Source organism: Schistocerca americana, chromosome 1 (genome assembly GCF_021461395.2).
Source record: "Schistocerca americana isolate TAMUIC-IGC-003095 chromosome 1, iqSchAmer2.1, whole genome shotgun sequence".
NCBI classification, from domain to species: domain Eukaryota; kingdom Metazoa; phylum Arthropoda; class Insecta; order Orthoptera; family Acrididae; genus Schistocerca; species Schistocerca americana.
Window position 1 is genome coordinate 60,704,889 of NC_060119.1, and position 27,545 is coordinate 60,732,433.

Consider the following 27,545-nt stretch of genomic DNA (forward strand, 5'->3'; position numbering starts at 1 on the left):
GGAGAGAGGCCAAATAGAGACTCACAAGCAATGCGCTGCCAACACTCTCTCGACTTTTAGTATTTAGATCACTGCTGCAGACCGGAGGGCCCAGTCAGTCAGCCAGTGCGTCAACGAGTCCAGTCACTTGCAGTCGCAGTTAGCTCAGGGTCAGTCAGTACCTGGTGACCAGAGCAGTGTACATAGTGGGACATTGTACTTCACCAGCAGTGAGGCTAATGTGGACCATTATGGAGAGCTCGTACCACAACACCTGGACTATCTTAAGTAACATCTTGTTCTTATGAATAAAGAACCCTGTTAATACATGTGTGCAGTTTGTGTTATAGTAGAGGATACTGGCCACCAAATAACATCCCCCCTCCTTGCTTCCCATGGTACAAGTCTACAGTGACAACAAGATGACACAAAAACTGGCGACAAGTATAATTCAGTGCAGATTTTGCTTGCTTCTCTTATGTTTTAGCTTGCAGGTTTGCTTTTTTTTTTTGCTAAAACATATTTCTGTATACTATGGCTACCCCACCCCCTCCACCCCTGCCCCAATGTGATGGATCTAACACAAGTTTTTCAGTTTCACAACCAACAAATTGCTACCTTGATGACGATGGTACAACTTCTGGCTGTACAAGCTGCGTCAGCCACCCGACAGACAAACAGACCAGAATGACAAGTGCTGCAGACCAGCATACCACTGTTCCGGCAATTTAACAACACTGAAGAGGAATGGCTTGAATACCTGACACAGTTCCAAGCACATTGTGATGTTCATCAAGTTCAAGGTACTGTAAAGCTACAATACTTTCTTTCGACTGTGGGGTCCCCAGTGTTCAGCTTAATACGAAAACTATTCCCAACTGCGTCTCCCAACGAACTCAGTTTTAGTGAAGAAATCACTGCGTTAACCAAGTACTATGACCAGCAAGTCCAAGTAGCTGCAGCCAGATATCAGTTCTTTCGCTTGCAGAAAAAGTTGGAACAGATGTATTGTCAGTGGTGCACAGAATTAACGGGCATGACTAAGAAGTGTACATTTAAGTGCAGTTGTGACAACTTTTACAGTGATTTAATGATAAGAGATGCAATAGCATTCAACATCACAGATAGTAAAATATGGGAAGAGATCCTAAGTACTTTGATCCATCACTTCCTGAAGTAATCTTGAAGTACTCTGATCCATCACTTCCTCAAGTATTGCAAATCTTAGAGCAATATGATTCAGGTGCCATAGCGACCAATAAGTTTGACCAGGTCTCAGTTTGTCAGGTTGAGTTGCCCCTTGCTCATGACCACCCCAAGCAGTCACAACAATGAGTGACTACACAGCCACCTGGACAGCCACATAAACAGATAAATGGGCCTATGAAATTAGTGAAGTCTTGTCCTAGATATTTTGCTTGCCATAAAAGACAGGATTGCCCATCATGTAACATAACATGTTACACATGTGGAAAAAAAGGCCATGTCCAACCAGTTTGTTTCCAATGGCACAAAAACGCCAGTTTTTCCCGCTCCCAGCAAAGGAAAGTTTTGTGTACGTGCAGTGAACGTTGTGTTTTCCAAATCTACAACAGGTTCTGACAAAAGTATGATTAAGGTTGCACCTCATTCTCACCCTAGCGCTGTGCGATGATATTCTAACAAACTATTTGTCTCATTACACATTGCTGGCCAACATGTGAACTTTCAGTTAGACACAGGGGCCTCAATAACTTTGCTAGATTATGCCATGTATAAACAGTTAGGCTCACCGTACCTTTCTAAATCTAGCAAGCACCTCACTGCTTACAAAAGACAGGAAATTCCAGCGCTTGGATGGTGTAGTCCGCCTGCCACTCATCAATCTCACACCAGGACAGTGAATTTTACTGTATTGAAATCAAGAGACAGTGAAAACTTATTCAGTTTAGATGCGTTTGATTTGTTTGGCCTTAGCATCCACGACAATGTACTTTCAGTCTCTACATTTGCACCAAAAGATAGTGTCACTAGCTTGCTTAAAGAGTTTTCAGAATGAATGGGAAAAGCAAATAACTTTATAGCACATGTTACATTGAAAGGCAATGCACAGCCTAAGTTTTTTCATGTTGGCCTCACTCCAATTATTTTAAGAGACAAAATTGCCAGTGAATTGAAAGAATTGGAAGATAATGGTGTAATTGCTCCCATTCAGGCTAGTCAGTGGGCCAGTCCACTAGTTGTGTTGCCTAGGCCTTCTGGTCACATTTGCATTTGTGTTGACTTTAAGTCTACAGACAACCCACAGACACTAGTTGACACTTATCTGTAGCCCCGTCCTGAGGAACTCCTGGACTGGCTTGGTGCAGGACATCACTTTTCTAAGATCGATTTGGATGATGCCTACTTGTAAATTCCATTGGATGAAGAATGATAAAAAGAGTTTGTTGTAAATATACACTTAAGGCTGTTCAAGTATTGGCACTCACCCTTCGGCAGTGCTTCCACATCCACCATTTTTCCACATTACTTGGAACAGCTGACTACAAAAGTGCCATTTTGTTTAAACTACCTTGCTGATATTGTCATCTCACATCATACCAGAGGAACACATTGCCAATTTATGTACTCTTTTTTGAGTGTTGTCAGAAGCAAAGCTCAAGTGTCATCTTGAAAAATGTGACTTTTTTCAAACTGAACTACAGAACTTAGGTCATGTGATAAACAGTCAGGGTGTGCACTCTCGCCAATCTCATATGCTTGCCATCTGTGACCTGCCTGTTCCTTGCGATGTGTCTAAACTGCAGTCAGAACTAGGAAAGATGATATACTACATTTGATTCTGACCATGGGTCCATTGCATCGCTTGCCTCACAAAAATGTGCCTTTTATGTGGTCTAAAGACTATCAAGACATATTTCAGAAAATCAAACACGCTTTGCTTTGTGACAGATGTTTAGGGCATTTTGACCCTGCCAAGCCAGTAGTTTTGCAAGTCAACGCTTCTTCCTACGGAATCAGTGCTGTGCTTTCACACACAATTGGTGCATAAAACAGACCTATTGATTTTGCCCCAAAGTTGTTAACACAAACTCAGTGCAATAATTCACAAATTGAAATATAAGCTCTCGCTAATGTGTATAGTGTGACAAAATTCCATCACTATTTGTATGGCCGCAAGTTCTATTTAATGACAGATCACAAGCCTTTGCAGCTTCGTTTCATCCATCAAAGCTGGTTCCTATAAGCACCACTCAAAAATTGCAGTGCCGGGCTTTGTTGGTGTGGGGTGCGTACTGTAAGACCTTCGGTACACACACCATCAGATTATTTGACTTGTCGCTCTAATGAAGTAGGCGAGTGTCAGCAATATGTCTCATGGTCTTATCGTGGCGTGTTTATCTTCTGACGATAGAAATGCCACTTGCACGCTTAGAGTAGCAGATTGACGGTGACCAACTTTAAACAGAACTTGATTAATTTTCACACACATTTATTAAAATAATAAAAAGCATAGAAATAACTTAATTTGGTTCTGGATGCTATTTACAATTGACAATCTGAAGTTCCTTTGGCCTTCATATGTTAATCTTATTCTCACATACCTCTGATACTTGACAAAGTGTCTATACATTTCTCTTCATGGCTATGTACAGGAATATGATAATCTTATTAGGCACAGACTGAAACTTGACTATAGACTAATGCAGACTAAGGCAGACTGATGCAGACTGACTAATCGGAGGTCTGTACACTCGTTATAATACCTCACGCGTTCATGTATCACTGCGCGAGTGTGATCCGCGAGGAGAAAAGGTTCTACGTTAACAGCACTCTCATTGGCTGCGTTACATATTAATACACGGATCAGCGGAAGCAGAATTTGGTCCATCTCTATGACAGCGCCATCTCGTAGTGCGGAGATGGACGAGCGCTGCGCCTGCGCTATTGTGCTTTGCGGGGCGCGCTCTAGTGGGAAAGTTGTGTATGCACTGACTACATGGAACTATGTACACAACAGTTGCTTTTGCAGTATCAGTATGAAATTGTGTACAGACATACAGCAAACATGGCAATACAGATACCCTATCTCACCTTCTGATTGGTCCAGACTCTGATTTTGGTGCATCTGCCATATCTTGTTGCCAAATCTATGTGCAGGACTCTGAATTGCTGGAATCTTTTCCCATGCACTGCAGAAAAGTAGCACAGGCCATGGAAGCAGACCCAGATATCAAGATTTTATTGCATTACATTTGCATCATTTGGCCTCGTTCATCGAACTGTATCCAGAACTCAGTTGTGCGCCAGTGTTTTGCTCATCAGCATAACCATTCAGTTCAACAGAGTGTGATTCTAGTTCAAAAATGACAGTGAACAGCCAGTTGTGTTTATTCCCAAAGTGTTGCAGAAGGATGTGTTGTGATTGTTCCACCAAGGACACTGTGGAATTGTTCGCACTAAACAGTTAGCGCAACAGCACTGTAGTTGGCAGGGCACAGATGCCTATATTGAACAGATGATGCCACAGTGTCATGCATGCACAGAGAACCACCCCACTCCACCACAGACATTCTCAACTTGGCCTAAGATGCAATCACCGTGGCAACGAGTGCACATTGACTTTGCAGGATCATTTTGGAACACTCGTCGGCTCATAGTGGTAGACTCTTTTCGCAAGTTCTCATTTGTGGTGCCTGTGAACTCTATCACACCATGTAGCAGGTCTCAAGTATTTTCCTCCACATTTTGCCAGACAGTTTTGTGAACGAAATGGCATTCGTCACCTATTAAGTGCTCTGTTTCACCTGCAGTCCAATGGAGAAGCAGAACACTTCGTACACACTTTTAAGCAGCAGATGGGCAAGCTTCACACCACCCACACATGGGAACAGGCACTGCAACTCTACCTCACCTCCTATTACTCCCACCCAAGAGACAGACAATCACTGGTGATACTTCTGCATGGTCACCTCCATCGAACGCTGCTACACACACAGCAGCATCTGGCGCTGCCAATGGTCTGCAAGTATTGCTTTGTGCTGCGTGATCTTGTTCTCTTCAGGATTTATGGCAACCGTGAGTGCTGGGAGAGAGGCATAACCTAGGACCACATTGGCTCTTCTATGTATTTGATTGCAGGTCCCAGTGGTTTGCAGCACCACCACCAGATCTAAATTCACGGATGTCACCTTTGCCCCTGCCATACCCACTCGCCAAGCCCATGGATGTGGACCCACCATCACTATCACCGTCACTGTCATCATCCCATGACATAACCTCAGGCCTGGACATGTGCCCTGACAGCAGTTTTCCTGAGGATGTTCCTGTTGCCTCACAGGCCAGATGGCGGGGTACGGTCGAGAGTATGCTGTCCTTCACAGCCACAGCTCCTGGGTCGTATCTACATCCAGCATCCTGCTTCTCTCTCTGCTGTTGTTTGCAGCCTCACTGCATGACAATGGTGTGGCATTTTGTGGGAGAGGAATGTGCTGGCTAAGCTGTCGCCTGCACACTGGGCAGCAAAGAGGTTGCAAGAAGATAGATAGTGGGCACAACCAATGCGCCTATCAGGAGAAAGGCCAAATAGAGACTCGCAAGCAATGCGGTGCCAATGCCCTCTTGACTGCTAGTATTTAAATTGCCACTGCAGACTGGACAGCCCAGTCAATGGGTCCAGTCGCAGACAGTCGCAGTTAGCTCAGCCTCTAGCTCAGAGTCAGTCAGTACCTAGCAGCCAGAGTTGTGTAAATAGTGGGACTTTGCACTTCATCAGCAGTGAGGCTAACTTATTTTTCTTATGAATAAGGAACCCTATTAATGCATGCGTGCAGTTTGTGTTATAGAAGAGGATACCGGCCGCCAAACAACAACCTCTCCTTGCTTCCAATGGTACAAGCCTACAGTGACAACAAGACAACACAAAATTCAAATTGTCCATTCATGTTCCCAAGGTACCAATTTGCAACAAAACTAAAAACACACTTAATTTGTCACTTCTACACATTATATGATTATCAAAGTTCAAGAACTAAAATTTTTTGATAGCCACATAACAAATAGCAATGATCATTACAAAACTCCATAACTTATATTATTGCACTGAAAACAGTGTTCTGTTGTTAGAGATGAAGGTAATTGTATGACCTATTGCTTGCAAAATAAATTCACAACAAAGAACAGCTGGTTTAAAAAGCAGCTGAGCCACTGAGCCATAACATCCCTAAGTATATGTGACATTGGGAACAGGAATCTCATTTATTAACCCTTTATTACCTAACGTCTGTGAATGTAGACATACTTTTACATAGGATTTGGATAGTCTATAACAGATATAAGTCTTCTTTTACTATTCTGGCCAGGGAATGCTACATATTTGGTATATGCTGTCACTGACAGAATTACAATGTCATCGGCGAACCTCAAAGTTTTTACTGCTTCTCCATGAATTTTAATACCTACTCCGAATTTTTCTTTTGCTTACTTTACTGCTTGCTCAACATACAGATTGAATAACATCGGGGAGAGGCTACAACCCTGTCTCACTCCTTTCCCAACCACTGCTTCCCTTTCATGCCCCTCGACTCTTATAACTGCCATCTGGTTTCTGTACAAATTGTAAATAGCCTTTCGCTCCCTGTATTTTACCCCTAACACCTTCAGGATTTGAAAGAGAGTATTCCAGTTAATATTGTCAAAAGCTTTCTCTAAGTCTACAAATGCTAGAAACGTAGGTTTGCCTTTCCTTAATCTATTTTCTAAGATAAGTCGTAGGGTCAGTATTGCCTCACGTATTCCAATATTTCTACGGAATCCAAACGGATCTTCACTGAGATCGGCTTCTACCAGTTTTTCCATTCATCTGTAAAGAATTCGCGTTAGTATTTTGCAGCTGTGACTTATTAAACTGATAGTTCGGTAATTTTCACATCTGTCAACACCTGCTTTCTTTGGGATTGGAATTATTACATTCTTCTTGAAGTCTGAGGGTATTTCGCCTGTCTCATACATCTTGCTCACCAGATGGTAGAGTTTTGTCATGACTGGCTCTCCCAAGGCCATCAGTAGTTCTAATGGAATGTTGTCTACTCCCGGGGCCTTGTTTCGACTCAGGTCTTTCAGTGCTCTGTCAAACTCTTCACGCAGTATCTTATCTCCCATTTCGTCTTCATCTACATCCTCTTCCACTTCCATAATATTGCCCTCAAGTACATCGCCCTTGTATAAACCCTCTATATACTCCTTCCAGTTTTCTGCCTTCCGTTCTTTGCGTAGAACTGGGTTTCCATCTGAGTTCTTGATATTCATACAAGTGGTTCTCTTCTCTCCAAAGGTCTCTTTAATTTTCCTGTAGGCTGTATCTATCTTACCCCCTAGTGAGACAAGCCTCTACATTCTCACATTTGTCCTCTAGCCATCCCTGCTTAGCCATTTTGCACTTCCTGTCAATCTCATTTTTGAGACATTTGTATTCCTTTTTGCCTGCTTCATTTACTGCAGTTTTATATTTTCTCCTTTCATCAATTAAATTCAATATTTATTCTGTTACCCAAGGATTTCTATTAGCCCTCGTCTTTTTACCTACTTGATCGTCTGCTGCCTTCACTACTTCATCCCTCAGAGCTACCCATTCTTCTTCTACTGTATTTCTTTCCCCCATTCCTGTCAATTGTTCCCTTATGCTCTCCCTGAAACTCACTACAACCTCTGGTTCTTTCAGTTTATCCAGGTCCCAACTCCTTAAATTCCCACCTTTTTGCAGTTTCTTCAGATTCAATCTGCAGTTCATAACCAATAGATTGTGGTCAGAATCCACATCTGCCCCTGGAAATGTCTTACAATTTAAAACCTGGTTCCTAAATCTCTGTCTTACCATTATATAATCTATCTGATACCTTTTAGGAGGAGGAGGAGGAGGAGGAGGAGGAGATTAGTGTTTAACGTCCCGTCGACAACGAGGTCATTAGAGACAGAGCGCAAGCTCGGGTTAGGGAAGGATGGGGAAGGAAATCGCCCGTGCCATTTCAAAGGAACCATCCCGGCATTTGCCTGAAGCAATTTAGGGAAATCACGGAAAACCTAAATCAGGATGGCCGGAGACGGGATTGAACCGCCGTCCTCCCGAATGCGAGTCCAGTGTGCTAACCACTGCGCCACCTCACTCGGTGATACCTTTTAGTATCTCCAGGATTCTTCCAGGTATACAACCTTCTTTTATGATTCTTGAACCAACTGTTAGCTATGATTAAGTCATGCTCTGTGCAAAATTCTACAAGGCGGCTTCCTCTTTCATTTCTTCCCCCCAATCCATATTCTCCTACTATGTTTCCTTCTCTCCCTTTTCCTACTGACGAATTCCAGTCACACATGACTATTAAATTTTCATCTCCCTTCACTACCTGAATAATTTCTTTTATCTCGTCATACATTTCATCTATTTCTTCATCATCTGCAGAGCTAGCTGGCATATAATCTTGTACTACTGTAGTAGGCATGGGCTTTGTGTCTATCTTGGCCACGATAATGCGTTCACTATGCTGTTTGTAGTAGCTAACCCGCACTCCTATTTTTTTATTCATTATTAAACCTACTCCTGCATTACCCCTATTTGATTTTGTATTTATAACCCTGTATTCACCTGACCAAAAGTCTTGTTCCTCCTGCCACCGAACTTCACTATTTCCCACTATATCTAACTTTAACCTATCCATTTCCCTTTTTAAATTTTCTAACCTACCTGCCCGATTAAGGGATCTGACATTCCACGCTCCGATCCGTAGAACGCCAGTTTTCTTTCTCCTGATAACGACGTCCTCTTGAGTAGTCCCCGCCCGGAGATCCGAATGTGGGACTATTTTACCTCCGGAATATTTTACCCAAGAGGACGCCATCATCATTTAATCATACAGTAAAGCTGCATTTCCTCGGGAAAAATTACAGCTGTAGTTTCCCCTTGCTTTCAGCTGTTCGCAGTACCAGCACAGCAAGGCTGTTTTGGTTAATGTTACAAGGCCAGATCAGTCAATCATCCAGACTGTTGCTCCTGCAACTACTGAAAAGGCTGCTGTCCCTCTTCAGGAACCACATGTTTGTCTGGTCTCTCAACAGATACCACTCCGTTGTGGTTGCACCTACGGTACGGCCATCTGTATCACTGAGGCACGCAAGCCTCCCCACCAACGGCAAGGTCCATGGTTCATGGGGGGGATTGAAGATAATGAAGCAGAAAGTACCAATAGATCATCCTAGGCCACATTTAGAATACAGTTCCAGTAAACTGAACCAGATTACACAATGGTAACAAGCAACAGGCGTGATCAGACTGAAATAACCAACTATACACAAGAGGAATATTTATACCATCGGCCAAAGAGAGAGATTCCAGAAAGAACTGATATTAGAGAAGTGACAAATATTAAACCCAACTACCAGACTATTACAATGACTACTCCTCCAATAAAACTCTTTCAAACACTGCTGACAAATGACTTTCTGGAAACTTTCATATTTCAAACTGATCTCTCCATTGCACAGAAATTCAACAGCAAGTGTAACCACCCCACTGAAAGGAAAGAAATGAAGAAATTTGTAGGAATCATCATGTTTGTGAGCACTGTGAAAATGAGTAGTTGTAGAATGCACTGGAGTCCAGCAGTGCCACAAACTTACGATTACTGCACTGATAGTGATAAAAAATTAATCACTGTCAAATAGGAAGATAATCATCTGATACATATGGGAGCAAGCTGGACAGGTATTCAGCCAATTGGGCAATGCAACAAGTATGACCACAAAAAGAAAGAGAAGATCTCCAAATCTAGGCCTGCAATAGTAAATAACTACAATGAATTGATGGGAGACATGGATAAAGCAGACTTCCTTCTGTTCTTGCACAAGATAAAGATCAAGAGCAGAAAATGGTACTTGTGCCTTGAAAATGGTGCTTTTGTCTGCCCCACAACATCCTGACACTGCACCTGTTGGCAGTCTAGTCCCTGCACACTCCACCAGACAACATTCGTCTCTCCCCCACCTCTATCCTACTATCACATTCCCTTCCCTGCCCTCTCCAGATTGCTGCTTGCATCCCACATTATAGTAGCATTCTGGCCAGAGATGCTGGAGCTGGGGTTTGTGTGCGCTGTTTGTGTGTGTGGTGTGAATGATTTGTGTGTCCGTTTTACTGATGAGGGCTGTGGCCGAAAGCTTTATGTAAGTGTCTTTTAATTGTGCCTTTCTGCGACTTGATGTGTCTCCTTTATGATAAGTATCAATCTGTCTTTTCCTGCTTTGTTGATATTTCTACCTGGAGTTTCCATTGTTGGATTATTAAGTACTACAATGGATGAAATAATGAAGAATCGGCAACTCTGAGTTTAAGGCTCTTGTCACAGAAGATGATGATGTACTCAAAATCATCAAAGTTGTCCTCAACCAGGAGATTGTTTTGAAAACTACAGTGCTTTGCTAGGCCCTATTGGATATGGAGCATTCTTGCCTTTCTCTGATCTTTAAACTAGCATACCCAGCCAGCTACAAGAAGATGCAATTCAATATGGACTCTTAGCTACAGTCCTACTTTCCATTTAACAAATTAACATATAATTGACAGAGGTGCAACAAGAATAAAGTAACAGAAAAAAATTGGAAATTGAACTCCAGACCTATAGACCTGTAGTCTGATCCTTATCCATTTACCCATACAATATTACAAAATGGGACAAAAACCAAGCCTGATATGCAACAGAAGTTGGATGGCTGAAATGCTATATTCAGGTAATTAGATATCTGCACAAACAACTCCAAAGCAGTAGTCTACTGATTAGTAAATGGAGCAACTGTACTAGCATCATTCTACGCAAAAGAAAGTTGGAATAAGTACATTACTTGTTCTACAAAAATTTGAATTGACGTTCACAATGAAGAATAGTTTTAATATCTCAAGAGAAATTTTCTTTGATAAAGGAGCTCCCTGAGATATCAAAATTAATACACTGCAGAAGGACCTCTTCAACAGTTACAACATACAGTCTAGAAACCAACAGAAATATTACCAAAGTGCAAGTGGTGACGATGAAGTACTTAGGAGCTGTGCTTCAGAAAACAAGAAGGTAAAAAATAAAAATGTTCAAGATACACCATTTGTCCAACAGAAATGACTTCTTGGTGAATTCTGCATTGCAAGACTGAAATTATTTGGTCATTTCAAAAAGGATGAACCTACAAAGAATAGCTAGATGCTGGCCAAGAGGGCAGAAAAGAGGGGATGGGTCTATCAGATTATGAATGATGTATCAGTGTGAGGTCCAGACATGTACCAAGTTATGGACAAAAATAACTACTTTCACAGGAATAGGTGAAGAGGAATAATTCACCCCATGAACATTGGACTTGGTTCAAGATGATATGCCTGCCTGAAAGATACAAACTGAACCAATTATAGGAAACTTCACAGATACCACACCCATATAGTTTCTTAAGCAGCAGATTGTGGCTGACCAGACCAAAGACTTTAAATAAACCTAATACAGAAACTCCATCTGAACAGGTCTCGTAGGGCCCAATGATACTGACCTATCGGCATGTCATCCTCTGCCAATAGGCATCATTGCATGCCTATATGAAGGGGCATGTGGCCAGCACACCACTCTTCTCATCACTGTCTGTTTTCGTAACCAGAACTGCTACTTTGTCAAGTAGTTCCATAATTGGCCTTACAAGGGCTAAATGCACCCCACTTGCAGACCTAGATGGTGAACCATGCAAGTGCTAGCCAAGCCAAGAGTGTTTAACTTCAGTGATCTGATGGGAACTGGTGTTACCACTGCTGCAAGGCTGTTGGAAAATCTAACACAGCCCACACTTTAGTTAATTTTGTTTCATAACATTAAAGAGACTGGTCCTTAGTTTTATATGTTCTGCGTATTCAATATGGGAAAATTTTCTGAGGAAATTCTACTACCAGTTAAAGACTTAATTCTTCAGAAGAAATTCATTAGAAATGTGTGTGCTGCCCATAAAAATGAGTCATGTTGCCCATTACTTAAGAAACTAAAAATACTAACCCTTCAATCATTGCACATTTTTAAAATTTTTATTTTTGTGTATGATAATAAATATAATCCTTAAAATTCCAAGCTTAAGCATAGCTACGATACTTGTCATACAGAGAACTTGAAACTTCCCTCACACCACGTAAAGCTTTATGCTTAGACTCCATTGTACGTAGTGCTAAAAATTTATAACAAACTGCAAGGTAGGAACATATTAATCATGGACTTTTGCTCTCTGAAAAGATTACAGCATTTCAGCTGAAAGTAAAGCACCAGTAGGAATGCATTAGACATCTCTGGAACAGTAGAGAGAACATCCATCATGCCATGAAAGACAATCATGACCAACGATCAGGTCAGCATCATCATGTTACATGCAGAAGCCTTGTGAACCAGGGAAGCTCATCAATGTGTGCACCAGAGTCAAAGTGATGTGGTGTGGACATGGAATCAGTTCCTGTCAACAAGCAGTATTGAGGATTCCAGAACTAAATTCAGCACTCTAAGACGCTGCAGGATGTCATGTATTACATCAGATTGTTTGGAGGCAACTGCGTGATGTGTAATCTCCATTCCCAATAACCGTGGTGAACACCACATCGTACTCAACAATACCATGGACTCTATTACAGAAGAGCAAGAAAATGTGCAGACTGGACATCCTAGAATTGGTGACAGCTGTTGTTTATGGACAAAACTTGGCTCTGTTTGTGGCCTGATAAATGTAGATAACATATATGGGGACAACCCGGTAATGTTGAAAGCCTCCAACACTGCGTCTCAGATGCGCAACAAGGTGCTGGTGGAGTGATGTCCTTGGGGAGCGTTGTACTGGCCCACCGTACACCTCTTGTGGTTGTTGATGGCAGTCTCACTGATTTATAGTACAGGGACAAGGTTCTGCTATCACTAGTGGGGCAATTTTGTCAACATTCTGGTGACAGTTTCATCTTGATGGATGATAACTCAGTTGCTTATCATGCTGTTCTCATGGACATGCATGCTAGGATCAACAGAATAGAGTGGGCTGCCTATTTTCTGGACATGAACTCAATCGAACTTGTGGGGGATCAATTGAAACAAGCTGTTTGTGGACGTTGACAATGACCGTAAGAGACAGTCTACTAATAAAGCTTCAAGAATCGGCTTTAAATGATAACTCTAGGATTATATTACAGTCCCCTAAACACTGCTCCCATAGGGATCATGAGGATATGATTAGATTAATTACAGCATGCATACAGGCATTTAAACAACCATTTTTCCTGTGCTTCTTAAGTAAATGGAACAGGAAAAAGTCCTAATAGCTGGTACAGTGGGACATATCCTCCGCTAGGCAATTCATGGTTGTTCGCAGAGTATGTGGAATTGTCACTAGAGACAGAGACAATTTGGACTAGGTCTGACTTGATGATCTTGTCGATGGTATGCCATGACGAATTCAAGCCTGCGTCTGAGCAAAGGGATGTTCCGACACGTAAATGTAGTCTTGATTTTCTCTTCTTTACGGTTTGTTTGGTTACTGTAGCTTTTGCTGGTGGTTGTCTCTATGCAGTTTATTGTTGTTCAGGGAGTTGTTATTGTGTGTTTAACATGTTGACAGCAGTTCACATAGTGACGGATGTTTCATCGCCAGGTCAAGGCACATGGTGTAAGCAGTCGTGAAATGCTTAATATTATTGCGCTGGAGTGTGCTATGGCTCAACATTCATAGTGAAAATGTTTGTGTTTGACAAAGTAAAATTCACTTTATATGTGAATGTAGGCTTTCCCGGTGTATACTGCTGATGTTCGATGCAGCTACCTGAATGGAAGCCCGAGAAGATTTCATCAAAATTCACTTTCACTGTGGCAGAGTAGCTCGACTAGCAAAACACTAGCAGAAATTATGTACACAGAACTGGCAAAACAAGTATGAAAAGCTAACAGTGAACATTTCAGTGGGCCAGGGGCTCATTTGTGAACCACAACAACTAATCTCATTTGTGAACCACAACGACTAATTACAAATTAAATAAGTGAATTGAGTAATTTATTGCATACATGTGCTGTTTTCCATGTATTACTCCAATGTGATAACTGTTGCAAACGAAAGTAAACAATTATTTACTGATAACTGGTTGAAAGCTTCCATGATCTCACGTCTGTGCTGTGTAAACTGTTACATAAAAATAACATTTTGAGGAATGGTATAAGGAAAATAAGCATTTCTACTTAATTTCATGATGCCATGATCTTCAGATTCCTTTGCTATTGTGGGTAATGAGTTATCTGACTTTGTCACATTTATACTGAGTTATGTGGTGTTTCCTGATCATACAGGAAATTCATTTGTAAAAGTGTTGCATGATGCTCCCATATAAATCTTCCAGCCCATTTCCTGATCTGTTATCATTTACTTTTTCAGTTCTTTGTGTAAATTCTTTCGGGGCGAATGTAAATTCTCTTGGTTTCAGCACGAACTGTCGTGTATTGTGCAATACCACACTTCACAGTGGTACCAACAGTGGTCATCAGATGCCATCACCAGATGTCGCCCAGTAACATCGAATGGCAGCTTGGTCACAGTGCATAGGATCTCATTAGGTAGTTTCTGGCAAGGTCCAGCAGGTTAGGTTAGAAATTATTCTATGTATGAAACATGTTAGATTTTAACCTGCAAGGTTGGGACGAATACCACGATGCCTCTGTGCTTGGAGATCAGTGCTGCAGTGTGGCGTTTGCTTTTAAAAATTCGCCAAATGAACTATATCTGTCTCAAAAAGAATGTGTCACGTACTGCACTACACTCTCTCTTTGAGTTATTGTAATCTCTACAAAACTTCAGATTACCGGATACAGTGGCGACATCAGTGTGTTAAGGTTATGCCAATGTTGTTATGAGCACATGATGGTTAATTTACATGGTGAAAGCAGATGTTTCTATTATGGTACACAATGAATGGATCAAATTTGCCTGTGTGTAAGCAAGTGTCGTCCTAACCGCCATCTGCTTCACGTCTGCTGTGCAGCGAGCTACCTTAATTTAAGTATTAACTGTATTTTTCTTACTTGTCACTTCTTCTTCTGTGTGTTTTTGCTTTTAGGAAGCTTTAATTGTCAAGTGCTATTAATAGTGTTCCATAGATTTCATGTTTGTTTTGAATACAGTCAGAGAGAGTCCCTTTAGTCAGCCATAGTGCCAGTAGTGTCAGTGTCATCCTAACCACCGTCTGCTTCACGTCTGCTGTGCAGCGTGCTACCTTAATTTAAAGATTAACTGTATTTTTCTTACTTGTCACTTCTTCTTCCATGTGTTTTTGCTTTTAGGAAGCTTTAATTGTCGAGTGCTATTAATAGTGTTCCAAAGATTTCGTGTTTGTTTTGAATACAGTCAGAGAGAGTCCCTTTAGTCAACCATAGTGCCAGTAGTGCTAGTGTTTGTTTTCAATACAGTCCAGAGACAGGTAATGCTATTTTCATTGTTTTCTACAAGAAGTGGCTAGCAATCGCAGTTTAGTCAATAATCAGCCGCCTTTGGTGAATTAGCAGTCTAGTTAAAAGTTGATTAACTCTCTTCAGTAAATTGATTCCTTAGGATGGATAGGATGTGTGACTGCTGTGCACAGACGCAGGAGGAGCTGGCCACTGTTCGCGAACAGCTGAACGTGTTGATGGCCGCGGTCAGCCGTCTTCAGGCTGCTGCCTCGGAGTGTAGCGGCAGTGGGGAGTCTGGTGCATCGCAAGGTACACCCCAGGTGTTACATGCTTCACCCACTGTCCCTGCTTGCTGTCGAGACATCTTCGCGGGTACCGGGCGCGGTTGTGCCTCGCTCTCCCCAAGGGGAGTGGCGGGTTCAGCGGCATTCGTGGCGCATGAGGCGGAGGGTAAATGTGGAGGCTGGCCATGTGGCATCACCTGCTCTGCCTGTGAGTGGACATGTGGCTGCTCCTTCAGCAAGATCCGAGCAGGCACACAGGGGGAGGGATTTATTAGTTATTGGGATCTCCAACATTAGGCGGGTGATGGAGCCCCTTAGGGAAATAGTGGAAAGGTCAGGGAAGAAGGCCAGTGTTCACTCTGTCTGCTTGCCGGGGGCGTCTCATCCGAGATGTGGAGGAGGACCTACCGGCGGAAGTAGAGAGCACTGGGTGCACCCGACTGCAAATTGTTGCTCATGTCGGCACCAATGACTCCTGCTGTCTGGGTTCAGAGGTCATCCTCAGTTCGTACAGGCGGTTGGCGGAATTGGTGAAGGTGGAAAGCCTCGCTCGCGGGGTGGAATCAGAGCTAACTATTTGTAGTATCGTTCCCAGAGCCGATCGCGGTCCTCTGGTTTGAAGCCTAGTGGAAGGCTTAAACCAGAGGCTCAAACGATTCTGCGGAAATCTGGGGTGCCAATTTCTCGACCTCCGCTATCGGGTGGAGAAATGTAGGGTCCCCCTGAATAGGTCAGGAGTGCACTACACGCCGGAAGCGGCTACAAGGGTAGCAGAGTACATGTGGAGTGCACATGGGGGTTTTTTAGGTTAGAGAATTCCCTCCCTAGGCCCGACAAGATGCCTCCTGAGACGCGGCAAGGTAGGAGTAGGCAAAATTCAACAGGGAATAACAATATTAATGTGCTAATAGTAAACTGCAGGAGCGTCTATAGAAAGGTCCCAGAACTGCTCTCATTAATAAACGGTCACAACGCCCATATAGTACTAGAGACAGAAAGTTGGCTGAAACCAGACGTAAACAGTAATGAAATCCTAAACTCAGATTGGAATGTATACCACAGAGACAGGCTGGACAGCGAAGGGGGAGGCGTGTTTATAGCGATAGGAAGTGCAATAGTATCGAAGGAAATTGACGGAGATCCGAAATGTGAAATGATTTGGGTGAAGGTCACGGTTAAAGCAGGCTCAGACATGGTAATTGGATGTCTCTATAGGCCCCCTGGCTCAGCAGCTGTTGTGGCTGAGCACCTGTAGGACAATTTGGAAAATATTTTGAGTAGATTTCCCCACCATGTTATAGTTCTGGCTGGAGATTTTAATTTGCCAGATACAGACTGGGAGACTCAAATGTTCATAACGGGTGGCAGGGACAAAGAATCAAGTGAAATTTTTTTAAGTGCTTTATCTGAAAACTACCTTGAGCAGTTAAACAGAGAACTGACTCGTGGCGATAACATATTAGACCTTCTGGTGACAAACAGACCCGAACTATTTGAAACAGTTAATGCAGAACAGGAAATCAGCGATCATAAAGCAGTTACGGCATCGATGATTTCAGCCGTAAATAGAAATATTAAAAAAGGTAGGAAGATTTTTCTGTTTAGCATAAGTGACAAAAAGCAGATTACAGAGTACCTGATGGCTCAACACAAAAGTTTTGTCCCAAGTACAGATAGTGTTGAGGATCAGTGGACAAAGTTCAAAACCATCATACAATATGCGTTAGATGAGTATGTGCCAACCAAGATCGTAAGAGAAGGAAAAGAGCCACCGCGGTACAACAACCGAGTTAGAAAACTGCTGCAGAGCCAAAGGGAACTTCACAGCAAACATAAACATAGCCAAAGCCTTGCAGACAAACAAAAATTACGTGAAGCAAAATGTAGTGTGAGGAGGGCTATGCGAGAGGCATTCAATGAATTCGAAAGTAAAGTTCTATGTACTGACTTGACAGAAAATCCTAAGAAATTTTGGTCTTATGTCAAAGCAGTAGGTGGATCAAAACAAAATCTCCAGACACTCTGTGACCAAAATGGTACTGAAACAGAGGATGACAGACTAAAGGCCGAAATACTAAATGTCTTTTTCCAAAGCTGTTTCACAGAGGAAGACTGCACTGTAGTTCCTTCTCTAGATTGTCGCACAGATGACAGAATGGTAGATATTGAAATAGACAACAGAGGGATAGAGAAACAATTAAAATCGCTCAAAAGAGGAAAGGCCGCTGGACCTGATGGGATACCAGTTCGATTTTACACAGAGTATGCGAAGGAACTTGCCCCCCTTCTTGCAGCGGTGTACCGTTAGGTCTCTAGAAGAGCGTAGCGTTCCAAAGGATCGGACAAGGCCACAGGTCATCCCCATTTTCAAGAAGGGACGTTGAACACATGTGCAGAACTATAGACCTATATCTCTAACGTCGATCAGTTGCAGAATTTTGGAACATGTATTATGTTCGAGTATAATGACTTTTCTGGAGACCAGAAATCTACTCTGTAGGAATCAGCATGGGTTTCGAAAAAGACGGTTGTGTGAAACCCAGCTTGCGCTATTCATCCACGACACTGAGAGGGCCATAGACACGGGTTCACAGGTAGATGCCATGTTTCTTGACTTCCGCAAGGTGTTCGATACAGTTCCCCACAGTCGTTTAATGAACAAACTAAGAGCATATGGACTATCAGACCAATTGTGTGATTAGATTGAGGAGTTCCTAGATAACATAATGCAGCATGTCATTCTCAATGGAGAGAAGTCTTTCGAAGTAAGAGTGATTTCAGGTGTGCCACGGGGGAGTGTCATAGGACTGTTGCTATTCACAGTATACATAAATGACCTGGTGGATGACATTGGAAGTTCACTAATGCTTTTTGCAGATGATGTGGTGTATCGAGAGGTTGTAACAATGGAAAACTGTACTGAAATGCAGGAGGATCTGCAGCGAATTGACGCATGGTGCAGGAAATGGCAATTGAATCTCAATGTAGACAAGCGTAATGTGCTGTGAATACATAGAAAGATAGATCCCTGATCATTTAACTACAAAATAGCAGGTCAGCAACTGGAAGCAGTTAATTCCATAAATTATCTGGGAGTACGCATTAGGAGTGATTTAAAATGGAATGATCATATAAAGTTGATCGCCGGTAAAGCAGATGCCACACTGAGATTCATTGGAAGAATCCTAAGGAAATGCAAAGGAAGTAGGTTACAGTACGCTTGTTCGCCCACTGCTTGAATACTGCTCAGCAGTGTGGGATCCGTACCAGATAGGGTTGATAGAAGAGATAGAGAAGATCCAACGGAGAGCAGCGCGCTTCATTACAGGATCATTTAGTAATCGCGAAAGCGTTACGGAGATGATAGATAGACTCCAGTGGAAGACTCTGCAGGAGAGACGCTCAGTAGCTCGGTACGGGCTTTTGTTAAAGTTTCGAGAACATACCTTCACCGAAGAGTCAAGCAGTATATTGCTCCCTCCTACGTATATCTTGCGAAGAGACCATGAGGATAAAATCAGAGAGATTAGAGCCCACACAGAAGCATACCGACAATCCTTCCTTCCACAAACAATACGAGACTGGAATAGAAGGGAGAACCGATAGAGGTACTCAGGGTACCCTCCGCCACACACCATCAGGTGGCTTGCGGAGTATGGATGTAGATGTAGATTATTTAATTAATGGAAGGTAGATTTGTGGTTTCACAGCAGCTCATTTTACTCTAAAAATGGTGAATATTAATGTAGTACTGGCAGTTGGTATATAAAAGTCTGATTCTAGTACTATATTTTTGAGCACTTGCCCAATGGATTTGAGAAAGGACAAACAAGTACAAGTGGCGGTAGTATTATTTCATATTCAGTGTAGCTTTTAATTAAGAAACTCAACTATATTAAGTCATTTTGGGCACTTGCACGAAGCATAACTCCAAAATTCGGTATGGAATAAAAAATAAAAAAAAGAAAGAAAACTTCATAGTATTTGGGGTGCAGGAGTGAAAAATTTGCTTGGGGCATCATAAATAGAATCCAACATATAAAAAAAAAAACTTTGAAACTGTGCTTTTCAGAAATAGGCCAAATTATTGGAAAGATGTAATTGCCAGATGTCAAATATCAAAGTATCACTCCTAGTTTTACTTGAGCCAGAACTGCATCTTTAATGTAATGGATTTTTTTTAATACAGCTAAAACGATACCTCTACAAGCACTGGAAATCTGTTTTGCTGAATTTATCTGAAGTTCTGCAGACATACGCAGTTAGCCTTTAATGACTCTTATTCAGCATATGTGTGAAAGCCAAACACGAAGCCTGGAATAAGATACTCTGAACACCTAAGGCAACGTAAGGTGGAAACACATGAGGGCACCACATTTGCAAAACCACTTCACGTAACAGAATAACCAGCCTACTGGCATAGAAACACCAGTAAGCAGTAACAATAATTTATGGACAGCTAATGCCCATCTACTGCAACCCAAAAAGATCAACCACAGTAATGTTATTTATTTATTTATTTATTTATATCCCATAAATCCAATACCACGAGGCATTTGCATGGATGTAGGATGTGTCAGAATTATTACAAATAGTACAAAAGGAATACATAAAAGTACCTCTTGCAAGAGGATATCTGATAAAAGATGAAATACACATTAATAGGTACAGAAAAAATTACATTAAAAATATGGTAGATCTTTATAACTAAATGAAAGACACAGTAATGTTAACAGTGATTGTGAGTATCGTAATGCACAATAGCACATCAAATTAGTAAATGAAAAAATCAATTACAGTTAAAATGAAAGGCACAGTAATGTTAACAGTGATTGTGAGTATTGTAATGCACAATAGCACATCAAATTAGTAAATGAAAAAAATCAACTATAGTTAACTCTACTGAAATATTCTTCTACCGAATAGAAGGAATTATCTAATAAATACTGTCTGAGCTGTTGTTTAAATTTGGGAAGCTCGTGGATAAGTAATTTCAGTGATGGTGGGAGACAATCGAACACCTTGCAGCTCATGTAATGGACTCCTTTTTGTACAATAGTAAGGTTTTTCATTCATAAAGGAGGTCCACCTTCCTCCTGGTATTGTGGGTTTGGTATGAATCATTGCTTTTGTATGATTGTCCATGTTTACCAATGAAACATAACAGGGAGTAGATATATTGGCATGCAATTGTCTGTATCCCTAATTTTTTGAAAAGGTTCCTACAAGAATGTCTAGGCTGGACTATGCCATATAGCAATAATGCATGGAAATAACTAAAATAAGAAGTTTTTGTGGTGTCTCGGTCACATACAGTGGAAATAATACTGTGGCGCCGATGAAATCAACACCAACATCGATGCATCCACCTTTGAACTAAGCCAAGATTATCTTTGGCCTCTTCCGTCATGTCCAGTTCTTTGTGAGCCTTGCTTGTGCTTGGGTGAATAAATGAACTACTGTGAAATGGGGGTTGTTTGGTGTAACTAACCCGAACATCTCCCTCACTGGTGACCCCGAGTTGTAACATCTTCGGTTTTCGCCGTTTTACTGTGTCCGCGACCTCCGCGTCAGTTATTTTCGCGTGTATTACATGGACACAGCATTCAAACAATGACTTCAGCCCAGCGCCTAATGCCGGATTTTGTGATCGACATGCATCGTGTTGTGGGTGGTGTACACCCGCCAGGACTGCAACACGATGCCTCTCACTCGACGATTATGCCGATTTCGCTGGACGTTTTCGTGCCTGCAACAATAAGTGAGGTTAGGAGTCTGCATGACTCTGTCTATCAAATGCCTTTGTTCCCACCACATGTGCCCTCCCTCATCGAAGTGTGAAGTTACCTCTTTCAGATCTCCATGCAGTGTGGGACCAATGCCGATTTCTGCAAATGCTTCGTTGGACAACCTACCACCTCCAGGACAACGATTTTCCATGCTGCAATCCGTGCAGTACCACGCGGATACCTGCCACATGGCCGTAACTGCTTCGTTTACAGGTCAACCTCCTCAGCATCGAACCACGTCCACGCCTGCCTCGGTTCAGCATCAGCACATGCCTTCCTACTTTGATACCTCGGCCTGCAACTGGAACAATAACTTGTTATCTGTGTCTGACCTCTACCTCCCTTCCACTGCTTCACCTCAGTGTTTTGTGCCAAGACATTCACCTTATCCACACACCGTTTTCAGTGGAGTGACTATGAACAGTGAACATTCACACATTCCATCCCACATTTGACATCGTTTCCCACACTGTGCTTCTGGACAGCCCCCACCTCCGCAGCCTCCCTGCAACACAGGTGGCCCCAGCTCTGATCATAAGTCCAGCTTTCCGCAGACTAACACGTGTTCTGAAACTTTGAACTTTTTCTCACCTGTCACCCCCGCGCCAGCTCCAGTCAAGTTTCTGCTACCGTTCTCGGCACATCTCGGAGCCTCATCTGCATCGGTCTTCCGCAACGCGTCAATCCGAACACACCCGCAATGTGCTGAGCTTCCGCAACCGCAATCGACTCATTACGGTGTCTCACCCCTGTCGGCCTTCCGCGTCACGACAGATCACGCTCAACCACAACATGTCACCTTCACGCTGCCACCCGAACAGCCGTCGTTGCCACATCCCCTGGAGGCACACTCTCCTGGAATACTACAGCAACAACAGCTCGTTTCAGGCAGTGCACCGACGAACTCAACTCAACCTGTTCTTCCAAATATTCTACAACACTTACTGACGCTGCTGCCGTTTAATCCCGACAGAGCTACAACCTGGTTCAAAATTGCAGATGAAGTGTTCAACCATTACAAACTTGACAAGTCAACCAGTTTTCTGTGCCTCATCACCCACCAGCACGACCAGGAGGACTTGATTGCTGATCTGGTCGACGCTCCGGGTTCATCTACCCGGTACACTCTAGCTAGAAAGACAGTTCTACATTGACTTGCACGCTCAACTGAGGCAGCAATACGGCAAGCGCTCCACGTCGAGCAACTAGGCAATGACAAACCTTTCCAGCTCTGGAGACAGCTACGTGCCCTGGTCAGCGCCAATCTACTCTCTTAACACAGTTCTTCTCGCCATCCGGTCAGATAAACTATCTCCTCACATCCGCTTTGGTTTGGCTCAGAAGTCTCCTGAACCCATCAAGCAAAGAATGACAATTGCTGACAAGCTACATGATGCATCACTGCTCTATTTCGCCAGCCACTGCCAACCTGACAAGTCTCAGGTTCAGGCTCATCATCCTGCGGCCGGACGCGCGCTGCCGGGGCCTCACTGTGCCGACCGTTCCGCTCACTCCGGGAAGCAGTAAACAAGCTACTGGGACATCATCGGCTCCGCCCACTGTCACGCCCCGTCCTGCTACTGAGCCTGCTGCGGCCACCGAACCTCGCCCACCGCCACTAGCAACAAACGTTCCGCAGGAAATGCAACTGCACTACCCGTACTGTTACTTCCACACACAGTTTGGTGAGGTGGCACAGAACTGCAGACCACCCTGCTACTTCCAAAACGCCAATCACAGGTAGGTCATTGATTACAAACGGGTCTACCGCCAGATCCCCATGGCACCTGAAGACATCAAGAAGACAGCAATCACCATCCCGATCGGATTATTTCAGTTTCGATTCATGCCCTTCGATCTGAAAAATGCAACCCAGACCTGGCAATGCTTCATCAATGAGTACTATTCGACCTAAAATTCTGCTTTGCATATCTTGATGACATTCTTGTGTTCAGCTCCTCCGTCGAGGACAACATTCGAGATGTGCAAACTGTTATGAACACTTTCGCGGCAACAGGCATCGAGACCAACCAGGACAAAGTGCAGCTACATCAACCCGCTGTCACTTTTCTTGGTTTTCAGGTCTCTGCGACGGCATTTCACCGCCCCCTGAGAGAGTACAAACAATATTAAACCTACCCAGACCTTCGTCTTTCAAAGAGCTCCGGCACTTTCTGGGAACAGTTAATAATTATCACCAACATCTACCTCGGGCTGCGGATATTCAGGCTCCACTGACAGACGCCTTGGCAGGCACCAACACTTCTGGATCTTGGCCCATTCCATGAACCCTTGCTATGACTGGCTCTTTCACTACCCTCGAAAATCTTCTTGCCGAGGCCTGCACCATCGCGCATCCTCATCCCAATGCGCAGCTTTTCATCACCACAGACACGAGTGATACTGCCATCGGTGCTGTCCTTAGCCAGACAATCAACTGCCAAACTTTGCCTCTGCAGTTCTTCTCGCACAAGCTCACCAATGCACAACAGAAATATTCCACGTCTGACAGGGAGTTGCTTGCGGTCTACAAAGCGATCAAGCATTTTAAGACTGGCATTGAGGGACGGCCTTACTATGTTTTAACGGACCACAAACCCCTGGCTGCAGCCATTACAAACCCACCAGCTGACCCACCTCCTCGCCGCTTCAGATACATGGACTTCATATTTCAGTTCACCACCGACGTCAGCCACATAAAGGGTGCTGACAATATAGTTGATGATTTCCTGTCACGAGTCGATGCCATCCATTTGCTGTTAGGCCTCCCTGAACTGCCTAACCTCCAACCTGATTTCAGACTCTGCCTCTTCACTACACTTTGTCCGCACCACCTTCCCTGTCATTTCTGATGAGATCTGGTGCGACGACAATACGGGCAAATTATGCCCTCTCATCCCAACCACACTCCATCGAGCTGTCTTCAACGCATTGCATAATTTAGCCCACCCCGGTGTTCGTGCATCCACCCACCACGTAGCGGAGTGCTTTGTGTGGAGAAATGTCAACAAGGACTGCCAGCAATGGGCATGCTCCTGCGTCACGTGCCAACGCTGCAAAGTACATAAACACACTTCACCCCCCCCCCTCGGCTCCTTTTATTGATATTGACATTGTTGGCCTTCTCCCCCCTCTAATGGCTTTCGTTATGTTCTGAACAACTCGCTGGATCAAGGCTGCCCCCTCCCCAATATTATGGCAGAAACTGTTGCTCGAGCTTTCGTCGAGTCATGGGTAACGCGTTTCGGATGTCCAGCTACCATCACGACTGACTAGGGCAGACAATTTGAGTCGGCCCTGTTCAATGAGATTTGTAACATCTGTGGCATCCGGCGCATCCATACCACAGCATATCACGTGCAAAGTAACGGGCTACTTGAGCACTAACAATGCACTTTCAAGGCGGCTCTTCGATGCCAGGACTCTATGGATGGTGGCCCTTCCCCTTGTGCTACTCGGTATTCGTGCGATGCATAAGGAAGACCTCAAAGACACAATAGTCGAGTTCGTATATGCCCAGAACATCGTTCTCCCTGGCGAACTTGTGAGCCCTTCCACTTCTCTCCCTTACTCTGACTTACCTTCCTTCGTGGACTGCGTCAGATGCCACTTCATCAACCTCCATATCCCTCCACCTGCCAGCCACTCCCGCCCTAAGGTTCACGTCCCGAAATCTCTGGACAATTGCGAGTACGTCATGCTCCGAGATGGCACTGTCCGTGCTTCCCTCCAACCTCCATATACCGGCCCGTACCATGTTCTCCAGCGCTCAACCAACACCTATGACACCCAGATGAAAGATTCAGCTTTTACAGTCTCTCTCAACAGACTTAAGCCTGCCCATGTCGAGCCTTCTTCTACACCCTCTACAGGGCACGACCACGCCACTCACTGTCATGGCTCACGATGCTCCAACCACTCCCTCCACGTCGGACTTGCACACTCAGTCGAGCGACTTCCAGCTCCAATCGTTGAACTCTCCTCTGACCTCGCCCTCTACTCTGGTCTCACGCACTCCGTCGGGAAGTGACCACATGCTCCTCACGTCGAGCTTACCTACGATCACACCCTCGCCACCGGGTCCTTTGTCAGTCCCTTCGACCTCTCCACCGTCACCTGCCTTGCCCTGTCGAGGTTTCTCACCCCCCCCCCCCCCCCATCTTGAACGTATCTCTGCCTCTCCCCCCGGTCATAATCCATGACATCTCAATAATACTGTGTGATTATACACTGTTTGTTGTGTGTTTCTCTTCATCCAGTGCTCATGACACAATCTCCACCATTCCCGGCCACCTGGTAAAATGTGGCTCCCTCCCGCCTGACGTCGACCTGGTCATGCTTCGTGTGTTCGCCACGACCACCGGAGACATTGTCGTCGTTGCTCCGTTCCACCTGCAAACCGCCGGCCTACCTGTCGCTGCACGACCAGCACACCCAGTACGACGCCCGGCTCGCTTCAACGAATTCCAGGTTCAGTGGCCAAACCTTCCTTCACGACATCTACCCACACAGCTCCCCAACGACACTGTCGAGCTGACCGTGGTGTTCGGCTCCCGCGGACCATTCCTGCCGACGCCATAGTCACCGCCCCCCCTCCCTCCGCGGCCTTTCAAGAGTACTCCGTACTGCAGGGGGGGGGGGGGGTCTATGTGGCACCGATGCTTCCATCTTTGAACTAAGCTACGATTATCTTTGGCCTCTTCTGCCATGTCCAGTTCTTTGTGAACCTTGCTTGTGTTTGGGTGAATAAATGAACTACTGCGAAATGGGAGTTGTTTGGTGTAACTAACCCGAACAGCGAATGTAGCTCAGCTGAGTTTTTTGTGGAGGTGCAACATATGTTCAGACAATTTTAGACTGTTGTCAATGTGTACACCCAGAAACTTGGTTGACTCTACTTGTAATAACTCACTACCATTCAATGTAATACTTAATTGATACCCGACTTTTTTCCTTACTTGGAAATGTACAAACTAGGTCTTATTAACGTTTCGTGATAACCCATTATTTACAAACCAATTACATACTTCACTAAAGACAATATTGGCCGATTCCTCAAGACTGAGCTTGGGAGTTTTGTTAATCATAAGATACACCAAACTTGTCACTTAAATTATTTTTCAAGGTTATAATCTATACCTGCAATTTCCGATAAAGATTTTGTTACTTGTGGTTTCCAATAAACCTGCGATTTCAGTTTATAGATTCCAAACTGCATCCCGATTCTGTTGTTCATTCTCAGGATGCCACATACTACTCCTTTGACTAAACCTATCAGTTTCTCACAGTCCATGTTTCGTGTCGTGTCGGCCATTATGACCGAAAACAAATTGATTTGAATTTTACAGATTGTCGTCCGAAATCTGTACGTTCGGGCGACGAGATCGGCTATATCGTCACCGCCTACGTAGTGCCGTACTAATTTGAAAAGATTAGCTGCCTTCCGACGATGACGGTCGTCGACGGAATCCACCGATAGTGGTGCAACCTTATACAGTATAGTATGTTGATCGACCGTCAATATTTTGTGCTCTCCTGGCTTTTCAGTATATATTACGCAAACCATCAATAACGATTCCACACGGTCAATATTATACCACAATTCTCAGTGGTGCGAAATAAATATTGTGCGTGTGTTGGCCTCTTTTAAGTGTAAGGCTCCGGTGTGGCCGATGTTGGCCGTCCGGCAGCAACGTGTTTATGCTACAAAGGTCTGGCTCTCAGCCATGGAGGTAAGAATTTACCTCCATGCTCTAAGCCTTCGTGCCGTTGAAGCAGCTGTACATAACGAAGTTCACTTGCTACCAACTATTGTTTCATCACCTACAGAGTTCCAAACACTGCCTGGATATCGTATTTTTTCTGTTTTAACTTTCAATAGCATACCAGAAGTTAATGTTGAGAATGGCGGGTATTCTTCGCACAGTGATAAGTTACTTAGCGATTTATCATGTCAGATTGTGTACTCGTTACTTGAAAAAGGAACTTTAAAGAAGGGGGCCGGCTGCGGTATTATAAATCAAATTACATTCATCGTAAATTAT

The 27,545-nt window shown here is 43.7% G+C and overlaps 1 protein-coding gene across 1 annotated transcript in view; it reads right to left on the minus strand.

The window, feature by feature from the left end:
- The window catches only part of LOC124620363 (sulfite oxidase, mitochondrial-like), a 158,107-nt gene that overhangs the window by 129,922 nt on the left and 640 nt on the right, over positions 1 to 27,545 (minus strand). The gene's annotated exons all lie outside the window — the stretch shown is intronic.